The sequence below is a fragment of the Arvicola amphibius genome, chromosome 11 (genome assembly GCF_903992535.2).
Source record: "Arvicola amphibius chromosome 11, mArvAmp1.2, whole genome shotgun sequence".
In the NCBI taxonomy this organism is placed as follows: Eukaryota; Metazoa; Chordata; class Mammalia; order Rodentia; family Cricetidae; genus Arvicola; species Arvicola amphibius.
In genome coordinates, this window is record NC_052057.2 from 76,653,186 (window position 1) to 76,674,343 (window position 21,158).

Below are 21,158 nucleotides of genomic sequence, written 5' to 3' on the forward strand. Positions count from 1 at the left end.
AGGAATTTCAAGTCATGCTGAAATAGTACAAATGAACGAGTTTATTTTTGCTAAGATTCCACTCAGATAAAATTCTGTAAAGAACTCATTTGAGGTGGAAGTAATCAGGAAAAAGGTTATTATTCATGATGTAATCAATTCAAATAGGCATGAGATGTGTGTCTGGAGATGTGTTAGGGTTATGTAGATAATTGTACTATAAAATTTTATATTTTCTATAAATTATGCTCAAATAAATAAAAACAATTTAAATCCTGAAAAGATTTCACTGAATCACAGTAATTACAAAAGGAAGTGTCACTTTTGTGATGACATTCATACTCGGTTTTAAGGCAGGATAACTTTTCTGGATGAGGGGGTGGTTTGAAAATTTTGAAGGAGCAGAGCAAAATCAAAGATAGTTCATTACTTATATTTTTCCTTTTATATGTGCAAGAAACTGGATGTAGGCCAGGCGGTGGTGGCGCACGCCTTTAATCCCAGCACTCGGGAGGCAGAGGCAGGCGGATCTCTGAGTTCGAGGCCAGCCTGGTCTACAAGAGCTAGTTCCAGGACAGGCTCTAGAAACTACAGGGAAACCCTGTCTAGAAAAACCAAAAAAAAAAAAAAAAAAGAAAGAAAGAAAGAAACTGGATATGCACTGACCACAAAAGTAGAACTGAGGAGTACTCAAAAACATCATAAAAACATCATGCTATCCACCCAATAACATTTCAAAACACCAGAAGTGCCAGAAGGAAACGTCCATTCACAGCTGAATTCTTTCTAACATTTTCTTGTATAAACTTGTTTTATATTGATGTAATCTAAGTGCATGCTTTGCTTAGCAAGCAGTTTTAAAATCATGCCATAATGTTGCAAAAATTTAGCATTTTATAAGCCAGGAAAAGTGTAACATACTTTTAATCTCTGTATCAGCAGGCAAATCTTTGTGAGTTTGAGACAGTGAGACGCTGTGTCCAAAATTTTCCTTTTCTTTAGGTAGGGTAGTTGGAGGGAAAAAAGACATAATTATATATTAAAAATTATTTTAAAATATTTAAAGTGTATTTTAAAAATAAGCATATCACTGTTATTTTAATGGTTATACAATGTTCTAATGAATAAATCATGGAGAAATGTATGCTTGGCTTTTGCCTCCCTACATAGTCTTCATCTTTGTATCTCCCAGATAAATTAATTCTGTTAGCAATGACCTACTTCATTTCTAGCAATTTTACTTTTATTTAAGTCTGTCTTGTTTAATATGTGCATTGAATACAACTGAAAGTTTTGTTTCATAATTGCCCAAAACATTGTTTTCATTTCTAACTAGTACAATAGTATTCTATATGTTTATCACTTCATAAATAACATAGAATTGAATGTTGTTGTAAGCTAAGTCAGAAACATAAGCTTAAATGAATTATTTATTTGATAAATGCATAAGAGAAGGTACAATATTCACATTTATAGACTTGCATCAATTCACAGTACACATATGAATAAACATGTGCGTATTTCTAGGCATAATTATGCAATGAATAACTAAAGTTCAGCATTCAAGTATGGAATGTGACCAGAGTTCTATTTACGAAATCAGGTTTTGAAAGAGTAAATGAACAGACTGCATCTGAAGATGAGGGAAAGACGAAAAGGTCTGAGGTCAAGTTTCAAAAGACTGATATTGTTGAGAAAGACACAGAATACAGTATTTATGAATGACAAGGTGAATATGTGCAGAGATATCCTAGGTTTCGAAAGAGGCAAGCATTGTCAGACTAATATTTGTGGAGTAATATTTTGCTGGTTATGTGAAGTAGATTGGAGACAGATACTTGTCGAAAGACCCAATTAGAAAGACATGGAATGTTTGACATAGGATAGTATTTGACACGTGTGATGCTGAAAAACTGATAACGAAGAAATGGAAATGAAGATCAAATATTTTTTATTGAGTGGTTGAGATTAAACTCACAGTATACGTATACATGAGAGAAGGAAGAACGTTTTGCAAACAGTTTTGAGGGTGACTTTTATTCACAGAATCATCAGAACTCAAACTGTAGACTGTATCTCGGAGGACAAAGGTCTGAGAAAAGGGTAACATGAGATGGAATACATGTGTTTCAGGAGAGAGGTGGTAGGATTACAAAGTCAAGGCCAGTCTGCATTACAAAGCAAATCTAGATCAAGGTGAGAAACACAGTAAGATCTGGCCTTAAAAACAAACAAATCCTCCAAAACTAGCAAACAACCAAAAAAAAAAAAAAAAACAGATTAAAAAACAACATAGATAAACAAAAAGAAGAGAATTCCAAGGAATCCCTACTAAGAAAACAACAAGGCAGGTAGAGACAGATTAAGATGTATCAATATACTTGAAAAAGTTAGTTTTTCTAGGGATAACATTTAAATAATAAAATATTTTTTCTTTTTTTTTTGGTTTTTTGAGACAGGAAATATTTTTAAAGCTTAATAACACTCTTTTTATTTATTTTAAGCATGTGAATTTAAGGCGTGTGAATTTTAATTCACTTTTCAGACAATTTAAAGAAGGTTGATTTCCATCATGTGAGAGAGACGTGTGTCAAACTGGTCATGAAACACCTTGAGAAATGTGTATTTGGGGATACCAGCTGACATCCTATCACATCAGCAGTGCCTCTCTCTTGGAACCTTACAGTAAATGGTTTACATGCCATCCATGGAGTGAGGCAGCACCTAGAATAGTAAACACAGCACAGATTTTACAGATCCAGCTGGACACATTATTCCCCGAGGATGCAAAGATAAGCTGCCCATTAATCCAATGGTATGGGACATGCGATTCACTTATACTTATTTTTATTCAAACATCATAATGCAAAGCAAATTTTTAAATTGCCCTACACATTTTAAAATCAATCAGTCATAATGTTCTGAGTCATTACAGTCGAGAAGTCATGGCAACAGAGTGATAGTTTTTTACTGTCCAGATAAAGAAGAAAATTGCTAATTCACCTTTTTCTGTGTTACAGTCAGCTGCTTGCCTGGGGTCTCAGTGCCTCCACTTCATTTAACATAAAAAAGTATAAAATTGACATATAAACATGCCTTGGAAGAACCACTCATAATAATAATAATAATTATTATTATTATTATTTCAAACTTAGTAAAAGCTTTGCAACTAAATATAAGACACCTAAATAGCAGTGTTCTTTTCTAAGTAAGTGTGGTAATTTATGTGTTATTACAGAAGGCTATAATTGGCCTTAAAGGTTTTTTCTATGTGAAACTTTTTGTGACAGTCTTGAATAAGCCATAATAAAACCTAATTATAAAATTCATTAAGTAATTAAGATCTTAATGAAGTATCTATGGAATTCTAAATCAGTATTATATTTTTTCTCTAACTCACATATGACAAATTGCATGCAAACATGTTAAGGGAATCTTTTGAAGAGCTTATATTTGGAGATACTTATTTGAAGATACTTATCTACATGTTATTAAAATATAGAATGTATCTTCACAAATGCGATTTTCATAGCTCTGGGGTCTGTTGGCAGCAGTTAAGCCATTTTACTTTAGATGGTAATTTGATATCTTTTTATGGGTTATATTGTCTGCTCTAGAACTTCATGTAAACAGAACCATATTGTAAATCTATACGTAATTCTGTGATTGGCATCTGCTATTCCATGTGCTTCAAAGACTAATTCATGATGTTGGGAGTCATAGCTTGCTCCTTCATATCATGGGTAGCATCCTATCTAAATGAATACAGTAGACTCTGGATACTACTTAGATTTCTAGTGTGGCTACTACTAACAAGGCTACTGTGAGTGCTATTGCTTTTCTTTCTATTGGACAAATGCACAGAGGTATAATTTTGTTGATCTTTTTAAACAGGAGGTGTCTGTTTGACGTAAGCAATGAACAATTTCTTTTCTAAAGGACTATTGACCCCAACAAGCATTATTCCTTTTAGAAAAGCATTCTAGTTTCTTCATGTATACTGTCCCCAAATCTTGGTGGCTTCTTATTTTATAACTTTAGCCACCAGGCACCATAGTAGTAACATATTAATCTCCCTATTGCCTCTTTCCTCTCATTATTATAACTTATATTTTTTATTTTCAGTTGTGTCTAAAGGCTTTATTAGTCATTGTGTCTCCTGTGAAGTATCAGTTTAATATTGTGCACTTTTATTGGATTTTATCTTTCTATTATTGAATTGTATTCTCTCTCTGCATATATATGAAGAATACACACATACCTATATGTAAGTATACATATATATGTACACACACATAAATAATTTGCTATATTCCAGTTCCAGTAGGGTCTTCAACAAAGGCAGAAACAAAAGTGGTTACAGCCAGTTCCCAGATGGAGTATAAGGTCTAATCAGTGGAGTGTTGGGAACTCATAACATCAAGAGAAATAGATAGTTCTGGTGCATTAAAAAACAATTATTTGTATTCTCTTAATATGTGTATACTAGCTTTTTAACTTTCAACTGGCACACAGCAACCCATATAACCACAGAGGTTAGGTAGAGAGTAAGACACTAAGGATGGGAACTATTTCCCAAAGAAGGGAAAATAAAGTACGTAGTCATGGAGAGATGAGGGATACTGCAGAGGAAAGATTAGAATGGAAGGGGTAAACAAGAGGGTAAAGGAGAGTATATGGGGAAGGACAGTTAGCATTAGGGTCATTTGAGAGGTCATATAATAAACTTCTACTACAAAAATTTCTTACAATATTTACATATAAAAGAATTTCATGGAGTCACCAAATAACAGGGAAGATAATTCTGTAACTACAATACTGTAAAACCAACCACCAAACAAAACCTCTAGCGCTAGGAATAGGTTACAACTACTTGAGTTGTAGGCCAAAGGGTTCCCTTGGACATATTTAATAACCTCAGCTACTGACAAATTATTGTTTGCTCTCCACAAATTGATGTGGAGGCCTTCCTGCTGCAGACAATACTTATCATATCCCACTGAACATAGAGAAGTATTTCCGGTGCCTAACTAGAGTCTGACTTAACTCCTCCTAGCTAGCTTTCATGGTTTTGGAAGGGACCAGAGGAGAAAGGCAACCACCAGCCCAGTGACAAACCCTGAAATCTCAAACAGTGATGTGCCTACGTGATATGCTGGTGCAATAGTGGCACAAAGATGGAGGAGTAACCAACGCCTCTTTGACATGAGATGTTACCTATGCCTGACACTCTCCAAGTGGCAAAAACTCATCCCAAATATGCCATAAGGGAAAATAAATGCTATTGTTGTATTAAAGGAATAAAATGTAGCAATGAAACAACTTTTAAAAACATTTTGCTATGCCTATAGATCAGTCCCTCAATCAACAATCATAAAAGAAGTTCCCTCTTGCAGAATATGGGAACTAACACCGAGACCCAAAATTGGCAATGTGCATAAAGTGAGAGATTTTGCATCACTCAGTCTAATAGGATGTCTGTATCAATCCTTTACTTTCAGGACTCAGGGAGCTATGCAGAAAAGGAGATGGGAGGATTTTAAGAGTCAATGGGGATGAATGTCACTCACAGAGCCTGAGGTGAGCATGCACTGGAGCAGCATAGACAGGACCTGCACAGGTTGAAGCGAGACAGGGTCCCAGCACTGAGAGAGGAAGTGAACACAGGTTCCAATCTCTATGTAAGAAGTTATATCCAATTGACTACCAATCATAACAGAAAAATTAGTCTTCTACAATGGAGTCTCACTGGGCACATTAACCACACTTAAAGGCAGACCTCATGCTCCCCATTAGATAGGAAACACGAAATGAACTCAATGGTTTTATTGTAGACTATTTTTTTTATATTTCTTTCTTTGGGAATTCTTTTGTCTTAATGGTCTTTCTTTCTATACTATAATTTCTAATTTTGGTTTTTATGTTTTATTCACTATGTGTATGTTCCTTATGCTTTTATCTTTTTTATTTGTATGTGTGTGTTCATGTGTGTGTGCATGTGTGTGTGTACATGTGAGATTGAGAGAGAGAAAGAGAGAGAGAAAGAGAGGAGAGAGAGAGAGAGAGAGAGAGAGAGAGAGAGAGAGAAGGATCTGGGAAGAGTTGGAAAAGGAGAAGCCATGATCAGAATATATTATATGAATAATTTATTTTCAATAGAAATAAATACGTGCAAAAAGAAAGGTTATATTTATATATTCAGAAAATTGTTCACATATATAACAAGAAATAGAGAAAAAGAAGTTGTGAATTTTAAAATGAGCAAGGGATATAAGGAAGGGATATGAAGCAAGAAAGGGAAAGGGAAATGATTTAATTATAATTTCAAAAAATAAAAATTATAATAAAAGGAGTTGTTAGGAATGTATAAAAATTTATTATATATACTTTAAATTACACACACATACATATGCAGAGAAAGAGTAAGAGGGCATCAATTATGAATTTTTCACTTTTCTCTATTTGCGGTTGCTGTTTACATCTCTCTCTGTCTCTCTCTGTGTGTGTGTGTGTGTGTGTGTGTGTGTGTGTGCGTGTGTGTGTGTGTGTGCATGCAACAAGTGTTTACAGGTGTGTGCATGCAGTGTGTGTTTACAAGAATGTGCATGCAGTGTGTGTTTACAGGAGTGTGCATGCAGTGAGTGTGTGTTTACAGGTGTGTGCATGCACTGTTTGTTTTATTAAAGACCTTTGCTTTTTCCTGGATGCAAAGATAGTTTTCCTCATCCCTTTAGGAAGATTTAATTATCCAGTTTCACTTAGTTCTATATGTACATGGTTTTCAATGTAAAGTTTTTAGTGCTTTCAAGAGTTTATACACGAGGATGGTCTTTACATCGTTTTCTTTTTTGGGGGGGGCTTCAAAGTAGAAAATGAAATTTAATGTAGCTAATTAATGCACTTGGGTAGAAATAATGCCAGGCTAAGCAAAGTTGAAATGGTACTTTTTTTGGATATTTCACAAATCCTATATTTTATAATTAACCTACAGTGAGTATATTCTGTATATGTCTAAAAAAAAAAACCTGGGATAATTGAAAAATTTGGAAGATTTCCTGTGTATGAACCATTTCTCTCCCAAATATTAACTTGAATATCTTTTGAGGAACTTGAGAGAACTAAACACCTTCTACATTGCGTGCATAAGGTTTCTCTCCAGTGGGAGCTATTTCACATCTTTTTCACAATTAAAAGAATGAAGACAACTTTCCCTCATTACTTGTAGCCTTGCTAATACTAACCCTGCAGTGGTGGCATGTGCATTTAATCCCAGCACTGGAGAAACAGAAGCATGGGGATCTCTCTCTTTTTTTATTTTTATTTTGTATCTTTTTTTTCATGGTTTTTTTTATATTTAAAAATTTCCATCTCCTCCCCTCCTTCTCCCCCTTCCCTCCCCTCCCCTCCACCTATACCCCCCTCCCTCCCTCTCCAGGCCAAGGAGCCATCAGGGTTCCCTACTCTATGTTAAGACCAAGGTCCTCCCAACTCCCCCCAGGTCCAGGAAGGTGAGCAACCAAGCTGAGAAGGCTCCCACAGAGCCCGTCCATGCAGAAGAATCAAAGCCCAGCGCCATTGTCCTTGGCTTCTCAGTCAGCCCCCACCGTCGGCCACATTCAGAGAGTCCGGTTTGGTTGCATGTTCCATCAGTCCCATTCCAACTGGAGTTGGTGATCGCCCGTTAGTTCTGTTCCACTGTCTCCATGGGTGAATGCACCCCTCACGATCCTGACTTTCTTTCTCATGTTCTCCCTCCTTCTGCTCCTCATTAGGACCTTAGGAGCTCAGTCCAGTGCTCCAATGTGGGGCTCAGTCACTTTCTTCATCTATTGCCAGGTGGAGGTTCTATGGTGATATGCAAGAAATTCATCAGTATGGCTATAGGAACTGGCCTTTTCGGGCTCCCTCTCCTCGGCTGCCCAAGGAACTAGCTGGGGGCATCTCCCTGGAAGCCCAGGAACCCCTCTAGAGTCAAGTCTCTTGACAAGCCTCAGATGGCTCCCTTAATTAAGATATATGCTTCCCTGCTCCTCTTCAACTGCTCCCACTGCTTTTCAAATTCAAAACTGATTCTTCATTAATTATTTAGGTATATATATATATATATATATATATATATATATGTATATATATATATAATAAAACATAAGCACATATATATCTAACTGAGTTCATTTGCTATTGCTCACCTGTGCGTGTGTTTTTGACTGACCACTTGGTATTAAAGTTTTGAATTCAGCTGTGTATATATATGATATAAAGTAAGGTTTGATTTCACTGGGAACTTTTCATACAAGCTCTTCTATCTGTGTTTATTGTAAAGACCAACTCTTCCCCATTGTATTGTTGCCTTGAAATAGTTGCTTAATATTTGTGCCACACACAAAAATTAAATTACTATTTATAAAAATTATTTGAGTGTTTCTAGGACATTTGTATTTATATAAATTTTGGGGGGTTAACTATAAATCTCCACAACAACATGCTACATTATTATTAAGGATTATAACTCTATGGACATCTTTGGAAAGAGATAATTTCTTTTTAATAACAACTTTTCTAATTCAGCAAATATTATAGTATCTCCATCATCTGGGCATTCTTTACAAATAAAGTCTCTTTGTTCATATAAACTTTTAATTTTAACACTTTCTTTAATTTTACTAGGTAGCGTTCTCTCATTTTTAAGGTCAAATTTTCAATTAAATATTTCACATCTTTATTTTTTCTATAGCTAGTCCTAATCTTTAAAAATATTCCTATTGTCTACTGCCAATGGGTCTTAAAAATCTTGATCAGATTATGTTACTTCTCTGTTAAAAGCCTCTGATAATTTTCCAGCTCATTTAATGGGATCTAAAACCCTTCCATGCCCTAAAAGATTTAGCCCACAAAGCCTGCTCATTCTATCCTGCTAACCTCCTTGCCTTTCTCTCACCATGCCAGACAGGCTGGCCTCCTCGCTCCAGCAAGTCAGCAAGTCCTACACTACACTGCTTTGCTTCTGTTTCCTCTGAAATCATTTGCTCGTTTCCTGTTATGCCTGCCCTCCACTCTGACAATTTTTATATGGAGTGCTCACTCCAAACCATGTTCCAGGTTCTCTATCTTTCCTCTGCCCACATTGTCAGGATTCCGTTCATAGTACTTAATCGCATCTCATGCCCTTTATTTGCTCTGTTTTATTTCCTCTTTTGCCAGTTTTGCTATCAGTATGAGAAGAAAGGAATTTTGGTTCAACGGCATGTTTGTGAGTTCCTCTGGCATGTTATGGTTATGGTTGGTACTGTGACTATTAGAAGAAATGGATGTCCAGGTTCAATAAGGGTATTTACTAAAATGGTAAGCAGAAATAAGATTGACGGTGGTCATTCATTGGCTAGGAAGTGGATGAAACCATAGCCAACAAATACATCTTGGGCAAGTTTTTCTCTTAGACCATCTGATTAAGTGAGGGCCACACGAGGAGGTGGTATCAGGACAAATTTTGTTGCTTAAACTGTCAAAGAGACTTACCATACCTACTTCACCAGAACATGCCTCCTAACAGTGTGGCTCCCTTTGGGAGCCGTTTTCTTTTAAACCACCACTGCAGCCTATATTAAAGCCACACACACTGGCAAATCAGAAAACAGAGTGTTCAAGACCTGGCACCAGGATAAGGTACAATTCTCAAGGCACTCTCAGTGCCAGATCCACTTCCACCAGCCAGGTCCTGTCTCCTGAAGTCACCGGAGCCTTCAAATTGTGTCAGGAGCTTGGGGACAAGTATTCAAAATGTGAATTAGTGAAGTACATTACAGGTTCTATTTATAACATCCAGGATTCCAGAGTCTCTCATTCATGGCTTCTGATTGAATTCTAGAATATACCTTGAACAACAAGATTTTTGAAGCCCATGCCTGAAGTTTGTGAACTACTGTTCTCTATTTCAAATTTGTAGTTTCACAGTGGTTTGCTTTCTCTACATGTGTCTGTTTCTGATGACCTATGCATGTTTATAAAAATCCGTTGCAGACAAGACATCACACCATGTATAGTACAAACTATGAAAGATGCTGGCTAAGTCTTTTCCTCAAGTGGCCTACAGTCTGGGAAAACTGAGGGGCACAGATGTGGCAGGTTATCTAGTTATATTAGGCATCTGAGACTATTTCTGCCTGGGAAGACTGGAAAAGATTCCTTAATAAAGACAGTTTAGAATCTCAAGCATAGCATCGCGGGTGCTTGGTTTCTGAACTTCAAGCATAAAATAGTTAAAACAATCAACGTTTCATATGAGAAAACAAAGGGTTGTACACTGAAACCTCTAAAATAAGCCATATTAGTTTCAATGATGATAGAAATTTTGATAGGATTTATTCTGTCTTTTACAATGATACAATTACTGAAATAAGATTTAAAGTATACATAGTTTATCTTAGTTGTATTGAGACATAAATATGATTTTCAAAAGAATACTTAGCGATTATGTCTTTTACCAGTTTCCTTAGATTGCTTCATTTTGTAAGTCTGATTCATGAATTTTCTGAATATTTATTTGAGCTTTGTCTTAAAACGTGGTTAACATAACTCTCCATGTTCCTGCGTAATTTGGAGTTAAATTTTTTCACTGGGTTAGAAGCCTGTGATAATGACACTGAGCTAATTGGTTTGTTTACCACGTAAAGTAAGTGCCTTCATTTGTTTTCTCTCCCAAATTGCTCTCCAGTGACCATTTTTGAAATTGCATGACATTTTGCACAAAGATATCCTGACCAGGAAGTGCCACCTTGGTGGAGTCTATAACCTCTACCCCAAACTGTAACTGTGCTCTTGCTCTGTGAAACTGTTGTAGTTATGCAACGATTGCCTGCTGACCGCGGGCAGTTTGCAGGGCACCTCTTTTCTTTTTCCTTTTTCTTCATCACGAGAGTGTTTCCCTGTGTAACCTTGGCTGTCCTGAAAATAACTATAGACCAGTCTGCCCTCGAACTCAGGGAGTCTCAGGCCTCTGCCTCCTGAAGAAGCCTGTTTTCTATGGGAGCTATCATAGGTTCCTGATTACCAGGTACAGTGGTTGAGTCCAAGGTCGGTGAAAACATACTTTCACCTATGAAAAAAATTCTTGAAACAACTTTGTCGCTTGAGGAATTCCTTGACCTATTTATCTGAGTTTCATAGCATATTCATAACTTAGAACATTTTTATAACGTAACATTTGATAAAATGTTTCTAACATTTTTTCACTTATAAATTTATTTCCCCACTTAAGTTTTATTTCTGATTGTACTGAACTCCCCAAAGAGAATCCCTCTTGTCCTCAGTGAGTCATACACTTCTCCTCCAGAAGAGTACTTACATTTTTCTTTGTCATTTTTTTTTTTTGTTGAAATCTGCCTGGAAATACCTGAGACATTTGCAAATATTTCCAGGAAATGTGAATATTGTCTCCCTTTTAAAATGGAGACAGTGGGCAAAAAGAGTACTCAGTGTACATAGTTGAATTTTTTGCTGGTGTTTTGTTTCTGAGAACAAAGTCCTAAGCTGGTGGCACCTAGGCTGTGTTCCTCTCAGACAACAATGCGTTGTGAAGGTGCTCGTGTGGGACTGCACTTGTCAGTCCTATAAGTTCCTGGTGTAATGGGGAACAGCAGTGCTGCAGGTCCCCAACGGGCTGCAGTGGGCAGTGGCCCCTCGGGGGAAACACTTCAGGTCCCCGAGGTGGTGGCAGGCAGAGGGCAGCGGGTCCAAGAGCAGCCAGTCCCAGGAAGAGATGGTGCAGTTCCCCAAGTGGCTGCAGCAGACTACGAGGGGGGCAGTCAGTCCCAACAGGGAGCCAAGTGGTGTGTGAGAGACCCCGACAGGGCAGCCAGTGCCACGAGAAGAGACAGATGGATGGGCACCCCACAAGACCATGCTGCAGGTCTCCAAAGGTGGCTGGTCCCAGGCAGGGAGCCATCTGTTGGGCAACAGACAGAGATATGGATAGACACACCATGCAGAGTGAGGTTGGATATTTATTTAGTGGGTTATGGAGGGGAACCAGGAGAAAAAGAGAGAGATGGAGGAGAGAGAGAGAGAGAGAGAGAGAGAGAGAGAGAGAGAGAGAGAGAGAGAGAGAGAGAGAGAGAGAGAGAGAGAGAGAGAGAGAAACAGAAAAGGGGAAGGTGAGAAGTGGGTGAAGGGAGAGAAGATGGAAGCTGCCTCTTCAAGAGGGAGACAGAAGAGACAGAAGAGACGCATGCTTGCCTCCCCAGACTGGGAGGGAGTGGGTGTGGCTTGTCTCTTAAAGGGACAGAGCACACTATTACACCTGGTGGTAGTTAAGAATTGCTAGGTCAATCAAGGGATGGTGAGTTTTAATTTTTTTGGGGGGGACAGGGTTTCTCTGTAGCTTTGGAGCCTGTCCTGGAACTAGGTCTTGTAGACCAAGCTGGGATTAAACACGTGCACCATCACTGCCCAGCCAGTTTTCAATTCTTATAGCTAGTATCAAGTCACACTACACCTGGCTTCTATCTGTCTATTATCTCCTTCCCTCTTTCTTTGTTTCTTTCTTTGTTTCTTTGTTTCTTTGTTTCTTTCTTTCCTTCCTTCCTTCCTTCCTTCCTTCCTTCCTTCCTTCTTTCTTCCTTTCTTTCTTTTTTCTTTCTTCTAGGCACTGATTGATAGTTTTGAACAGGACAGCTTTCTTAGCACTTTCCTCTGTGGTGAGGCTCTAACTTTTCCCAATTGGAAATATCATATCCTATACAACTGATCATAACATAACCTCAAATCATATTACAGTTTAACTACAGAGATTTGAAACACTAAATGTTTATGAACGTAAACCTCAAGAGTCTTTAAATATGAGTAGGGCCTATAGGACTAGTTAAAGAACTAGTTAGAGTCTTTTTCAAATTCTGTTTCATCCTTAAAGAAAGTTTCCACAAAGGAAAGGAAAGAAAAACATTAAAATGTTTTTAATTATTATTTTTAAAAATTTGAATTTAAGGCTTATATATTTAAATATATTGATCATAGCTTGCATTCCAAATAGTGACCTTTTCCTTCTTCCATGTAATTAATTCTGCCAGCCAATTGATTTTTGGTGGCACTATAGGTAGAATGATAGAATCAGAGGGCTCAAGGTAGAAGTTTCCTATTTGAGAAATGATTGAGCTACATGTAAAAGACTATATCTCAAAACCAAAAAAAAAAAAAAAATTCAAATGCAGACAAACAAACAAAACAAATCCAATTAAAACTAAAAAAACAAAATTGCCAAACCAAAATGTAAGCTTGGAAAGAGTGTAAAGAAACTCTTCAAAACTAAAAAATTGAAAAATTTCATAGAGACCATCATTAGATGTCAGTGAAATCTGTGATTTATTTTTTAGGCGGGATCAAAATCAGATCTTGGTCCTTCTGGTATTTTATTTACAAGTTGAATTAAAGTAATAATATTGTACTGTTAGCAAAATCCATAAATGTTCAAATTTTTCTTTTCTTTTTTTCTTCTTTTCCTTACAAATTAAGAGAACCTGTGATGAGGATTTATGTCACAGGAGACATGTGGTTTGTATAGCTTGTTAGGAAATGGCTAGTCACTTTCAGTAGGGTAATCCCAGGGTCTGCATTTGCTTTGTCTCATGTGCTTAAATTAAAAAGAAAGAAAATGCCCAGATCTGTGCTCTGATTTAGTCCCTCTCGTAAAGCCGCTGGTATTTAAAGGTCTGTGGAGACTAGGAAGGCAGACCTAATGAGTCAGCTATCACAATATTGGCAGAGGGGTGAGCTTGTCCACTGACATACCACCTGACCTTGTCTGACTCGTGCCAGTGACTGTAACTCAGACCACTTGCACAGTGGAGGAAGAGGAACACTATTCACAGACACATTCTCTCTGAAGAAAAGATTTGTGGCTCCAAAGAATGAACTAAAGACTGGTCTGCCTATCTCTTTGAGTCCACATCTCTGCTGACAGGATATTAAATTTCTCACTTGTGTTTGAGACCGTGTGCTGTGTGGGAACCATGTGCTTTGGTTTTTTTTTTTTTTTGTTTGTTTGTTTGTTTGTTTTTTTTTTTTTTTTTTTTGAGACAGGGTTTCTCTGTGGCTTTTTGAGCCTGTCCTGGAACCAGCCTTGTAGACCAGACTGGCCTCGAACTCACAGAGATCAACCTGCCTCTGCCTCCTGAGTGCTGGAATTAAAGGTATGAGCCATCACCGCCCAGCTTTATTATATTTAAATATGCCATTTTCCAGTAAATTGGTAGGTTACTCTAAATAAAAAAATTATAATTTTTTTCCCTCAACAAAATACCAGCATTAAAATAAAAAGGAATTTCCCATTGTTAAAAAATAATTTTTATATACCATCCCATAATGCCACACAAGTGATAGAGCTTAACACTTCAAAACTCTGGCCATAGGTTTGCTTTTCTTTTTGCTCATAGAAGAGCAAAAATGAATGAATATTCACACTTAACTTTTAGCTTCAGGCTAAAATGTATTATGCACCTTATTTTGGTTTTTAAAAATAATCACCTTGTCAGAGTTCAGTGGCAAAGCGAAGTCAACTCTGTCAATAGAGACAATTTGAGGGCAAAAAGCACATCCTTCACCCTCTTGAGGATCATTTCATTTGAATGCTACTGATTTTTCACCTGCTGCTTTTTTAGGAATGATCCACGGCACCGTATAATGAAGTCTAAAATACCACACACTGACAACTCATCCCCGCAGACAGCAAAGAGCTGACAACTACCGTGTTCTCGCACACTGTCCCTATTTGAACATTATATTTTATGTACATAAAGTGCATGTCTAGAACTTTCCTTTAAAAATGTACAAGCAAGAGGAAAAACCTGGATTCCCATATGTCTAGCCACACATCACATGAATATATTAACACCATCACAACACCAACTGCTCCCATTGTTTGGTTGTAAGAGGAAGCACAGTCAGGGTCTACATCACTTAAAGTGGAGTTTTTGCTTCTCTTGGAAGAAAGCAAAAGCATTTATTAAAAGTACTAAGGTTTAGAAAATAGTAAATCTTAGCTCTAATGGAAAATCTTGACAACCAAAATGATTTGGAGAGGTGATCGGCTTGGAGAGCAACATTGACTTCTATTATTTTAAATCTCATTCTCCTTGAACAACCAGACATGCTCAGTGCTAATATTTTAGAGGATACATATCTTAAATGTCCTTGTCTGAACTCAGTTGAATAAATTAAGATTATTGCTCAATGAGGAAAGAGATATAAAGAAGACATTATATGGGGTTAGGAAGAAACCTGGTGCTAGGGAATTTTCCAGACATCCGCAAGGACGATCGTAGTTGAGACTCCATGCAATAGTGAAGAGGGTACCTGAACTGGCCTTGCCCAGTTATCAGATTGATGACCACCCAAATTGTCATTATAGAACCTTCATCCAGTAACTGATGTAAGCAGATGCAGAGATTCACAGCTAAGCACTGGGCACAGCTACACAGCTACTGGACTTCACTTGAAGAGAGGGACTAGACTTTGTTGACTCTCCATGGTAGGCCTTACCCTTTCTGAGGAGCAGATAGTGGGTTGGGTGATGGGAAGGTGGAGGGGAACAGGAAGAGGGGAAAGAGAGTGAACTGTGATTGGTATGTAAAATGAAAAAAAAAACCTGTTAAATAAAAAATATTTTATTGCTTAAACTGTGGGTAATTACAATAACCTTGTCCCTAATGTTTTTTAATGGTCTAGACCCCACGGCTCAAGGTTCTGCCCATGGTGTGAAAGGTGTCCAGATCCCATGATCTACAACAACACTCTGAAATAATGAGAGTTTTTGAGACTAAAGATCTCAAGGAAAGCTCAAGTCGAGGTCAAGTGAAAGTCATAGGAAATTTTAAATGTACTTCATTGAAGAAAACCTTTGGCTTGAAACTATTGTTTTAAATTTGGGGAGGAAAATTTTCAAAAAAAAAAAAATCAGTTGACGAGAGTAGGCCAAAACCCAGGACTGCTCAAATAGTCAGTCTTGGAAAGAAATTGCATTGAGCTACAGAAAAAAAGCAACATATAACATCAGCAAAATTCACAAAGTTCTCGGACTGCTTTCTGGACAAGAGCCACAAGTTGTCTGTGTTCTGTGGTTCCCGTTGCAGTTGTAGAATTCTTTACATGTGGGCCTGCTTTTCTCGGAGACCATAGCAAGCACTGCAGCACACCAGCAACTGCAAATACAAATCAATGATTTGATCTACAATTGTCAAATAAAAACATGCAATTTTCTTAGGCTGTAGTTATTCTTAAATTCCAGTCACAAAGAGGTTTCTGGGCATGAGAATGATATGCAGATGTGTGATATAGTTCACATGGGAGACAGGAATGGTTAAAATGACCACAAGGCACATGTTCTGTGACAGAGGTAGCAAGGGACTAATGAGATTCTGCTTCTACTTCCTCTCATGTCCCCTGTGTTTTCTAATCTAATTGGTTAGCAAGAGGAGTCCTTTGTACTATTTAAGAAACAAAGGCGATAGAATCAAAGTTTTATGTTCCTTGAATTATACTAATTATCTAAACAGTATCTTCATGTATGACCTGGGCACTGACCCTAACTGAAAGCTTTGCAGAACAAGGTTCCTATACTTTCTCTACTTGTGAGCTGTTTTTATCTGAGAAAAATTTTCATGAGCAAGGTGTTCAAATACGTGAGGTCTGCATGCAAATCAAACATTTAGCGATAATAAGCCACAAAGAAAGTTGGTGAAAAGCAATTCATTAGTACACATATAATTTTACCACTTATTAAAGCAGAAAGCAAACTTATATGCTAATAAGATGGGATGTGATTGTTTATTTTTAGAAAAAAATTATAAATAAAAACCTTGACTGCATATTGGTCCTGTAGCATCATAGTACATCTTCAACGTTTTACAGACTTAATCGATATTTTGATTTTTTACAATTGTCAATGCTGAGAAGGCTACTTTGCATAAATATATAATATAAAAGTGTATGTTTAGGGCTATTTCAAAAATTGGAAACTATGCATAAATCCGAAGTCAAAATTGATTCAGAGTTTATATGAAATCCAACACAAGCAGCAAATTTTAAAACCAAATGTTCTAACACAATAAAATCCAGAAACACCAATATGATATTTGTTGAGAGATGATGGTAGGAAAATAATAAGGTTGTTTTCTGTAATTAAACCACCATGTTTCTAACAGAGCAGAAATCTTTGTGTGTACAACAAGGACATCACATTTGTAGCATAAAATAGTTGTGTCTGAACCAAAGTGTTACTGGGAGCATCCGTTGACATTTTGTGCATAAAGAAATGCATGGTGCGGAGAGCTCATGTGTGGAGAGCCAAAGTTACAGATTATGTTATATGATGCAGTTTGAGAAATCTCTGCCTGAAAAACCTCAAATTTATTATGCAATTGATTTTGAATTAATTTTGGTATTGTGTGTTCAGAAATCTTTTACTATGGCCAAATTTTTTCAACCCTATTCATGGAGTTATGCAGTCCCATATGGAGTCATGACTTGCAGTAGATGAGGCTTAACCTATGAGCAAAAGACTACTTGTTACACAGAATTTGGTGAAGAAGTAACTTTTACTAAACTGAACTGAATTCACATGCTCGAGAATCACCACAAACATGACACTACCAAAGGAGAGATTATAAGATATCCTCAGCAGCTTAGATATTCAGAGAATAAATGTTTTCTTTAATTGTTAGATAACTATGACATTCGTTAATAAATGGCTGTCAACAAAAAGTAAAAGTTTAGTGTGCAGGTCATTCTACAAAGGCAAGAGAGTCTACTTTGGAGATTGTTATTGTACAATAAAACTATGAAAATAGACCAAGAATGTACGGTTCTAAATGGTTTGGGGCAATTTTTTATTTGAACATAATTTTATGAAGCAGAGGTTACAGAAGAAGTAATAAATGAGCTGGTATAATTAAGAAGAACCACGTGGCTATGTATGTACTTTTTAATCTTGGAGATTTAAATAAAAAACTTCCACCAATCATCATTTTATTATTGTGGCAGTGTTCTCACAGAAAACAAATGCAGTGTCAATCCCACAACAGACTTTTTTTTTTTTTTTTTTTTTTTTTTTTTTTTTTTTTTTTTTTTTTTTTTTTTTTTGGTTTTTTGAGACAGGGTTTCTCTGTGGCTTTGGAGCCTGTCCTGGAACTAGCTCTTGTAGACCAGGCTGGTCTCGAACTCACAGAGATCCGCCTGCCTCTGCCTCCCAAGTGCTGGGATTAAAGGCGTGCACCACCACCGCCCAGCAGTGCCACAACAGACTTTCATGTTCAGTATAACTATAAGGAAAATCCACAATACCATCCCAGTTTTTCTTGTATGACATGATCCAGTAGAAAATAATGTGAATGAGTGTTGTGTTTGGGAGCTGTTGGCCTCAGCTGTATTCCCTTCTTCTTTCCCTGGATCTTCATTGTTACGAATTCAGTTTAAAGGCCAAGAACAGCTGTTAGGGTAACTTGGAATGAAATCAGCTATCTGGAGTTATTTACAATCTTTAATCCTCAGTGGTGGCCAAACACATTTGCCCTTGAACTGGGAGTGAAATGGAGGGTTCAAAAATCCCAGATACTCCACTTGCATTATATCCTGAAAAAGATGCGTCTTGGAATTTCTTCCCTTTGCACTAGTCTCTATTTATCTCTCAGTGACATGCTCAGAATAATGTACTTTGCTGCTTCCCCATTTTCCCTTCATTCCTCCTATGGTCAAACTGGTTTTATTTGCCATGAACTAGAATGGTATAACTCACTTTACAGATGAGAATTAACAAATCTTAGCTAAAAAGAAATGCGTTCAATGCTTAAGGATTAAGGAACAGATTAAGTCTTTTCCAGATATCTTAGTCACTTGCATTTCATAAAAGAAGGACAAAGAGACCTAGAGCGTTAATGTATTCTCTCACTAGAAACAAGTCACCTATTTTCATTCCCAGCATAACTACAAGAAAGTATATTTAATTTACGATTTCAATTTACAGGAGTGTATTTCAAGCCCAGACCTTAGTGGAGCACATAGTATATATTTCATTTCATTTCAGTAAAGACAGACTAAATGAATCAATATTTGAAGGACCTGGTGCTATGAGAAGGTCAACAGATTATGGATCACTCAGGCTAATATTCATATCTGCATGTGAGTGTAAATACATGAATACATGTGCCACACTCATTGCCTGGAATATTTTAAAAAGACACAAGAGAATAACATAATCTGCAGCCTAGTAGTGTCCATGAAACATGATGTGTAACCACCTCCCATCCACTTCTACCCATGCTTGCTGTTTCATTCAGTTGTTTATGGTTGTTTGAAATAGTCTATGCTATCAAAGTTTGCCTTTAACTTACTAGTCTCCTGACTCATCCTTCTAAGTGGTGCAATTATAGGGGTACATTCCTACACCTAGGAAAAACATAGATTTTACTCTCAAAACAATTTTACTTTCAAAACAATTTATTTGAACAAAAGCTACCAAATATTGGCAAAAATGGGGGAACCATTTTACTTTTAAAATGTAGTTATTAGTTTCTAAACATTATTAATTTTTTTCAGTTTATGAAAGAAATGCAAAACTTCTCAGAACATTAACATATGCTTTCCTTAAGAAGTAGATACGGACTCAACAGAGTGAAATTTTATTATGGGATGTAAGTTACCATAGATACAATGTAAGCAAAGATGGAAGTCTTCCCCAAGTCCCCAAATATGACTACCATGTAGCTTAGCTATACTGCTTGTAGACATGTATCTGAAGGAATCCAAGTCAGCATGTCACATAAATATTTGTATATTAATGTGTACTATAGCAAACTTATAGTCAAGTTCTAAAATCAGTGGGTGAATGCATGAATGCATATATTTATGAATGTATAAAATTCAGCCATAAAGAAGAATGAAATAAAATCACTTATAGGAAATGGATAGGATTAGACATAACCATGCTAAAAGAAATAAGCCATCCATAGAAATGTAAGTTTTACTTTCTTTCTTTCTTTCTTTCTTTCTTTCTTTCTTTCTTTCTTTCTCTCTTTCTTTCCCTTTTTTTTTGCAAATATAGAGTCCATATAAAAAGACAACTTGAAATAGCAAAGGAAATATTAGAAAGAAGGAAGAAGATCAAGAAGAGGAGGGGAGAGAATAAGAGAAAGCAATGAGATGCATATGATCTTTTATCCATAGCAGAGAAATCTGTATCGGAGAGGGTCACCTCAAAATGGAGAGTGATTTGAACCCCTTTGTGAAGATACACAGAGGGAATGGTGCACCATGGACCTTTTAAAAAAAGGCACAGTGTGCAATGTCACTCAGACTAGTAACTTCAAGGTCACTAAGTCCTAGCTTATGCTGCTCCATTTTGGAGGCCCCCTTCTTCGTTCCCTCCTCTGTTTTCTCAAAACCTACAATAAACTCAGTGGGATTTTCAGTTTCTTTTCAGTCTCAGGACTAGAATTAAACTATAGATCAGCATAAAACATCTCCCTGAAGTTCAAGAACAATTTTCCTCCAGTAAAAGCAGTGGAAACCAAGAGACAGTCCAACCACAACTTTGGGTTTGTTCCACTGTTTAACACTGCATCTCTGAGATAGTCATTTAACATAAGGTGGGGAAAACCCTGATTGTTCCCAAATAATGGTTGTGTGTACTTACTGTTCCCTTTATCTGAGAGGTTGTTAGTGTTTTATAACCTTATTTTTGTGATTATAATATGATTACATAAATTCCCCCTTCTTTTCCCTTCCTCTAAACACTTGTAAGGAGGCCGCTTGTTTGTTTCCCAACAGCTCAGCCCACAAATAATCACACAGAAACCATAGCATTTGCAATACTGTTTGACCAAAAGCTTAAGCGTATTTCTGGCTAACTCATATCCTAAACTAACCCACCTCTATTAATCTGTGTATTTCCATGTGGCTGTGGCTTAGTGGGTAAATTTCCATCCAGTATCTGTCTCTGGCAGGGGCTATACGACATCACTTTACCTCTGCCTCCTTCCTCCCAGCATTCAGTTTAGTTTTTCCTTCCTAGCTAAGTTCTGCCCTGCTATAGTTCCAAAGCAGTTTCTTTATTCATTAATGATAATCACAGCATACAGAGGGGAATCCCACTTCAAACCTTTCCATTTATCTTAATTTCATCTCCTTCCAATTCACGA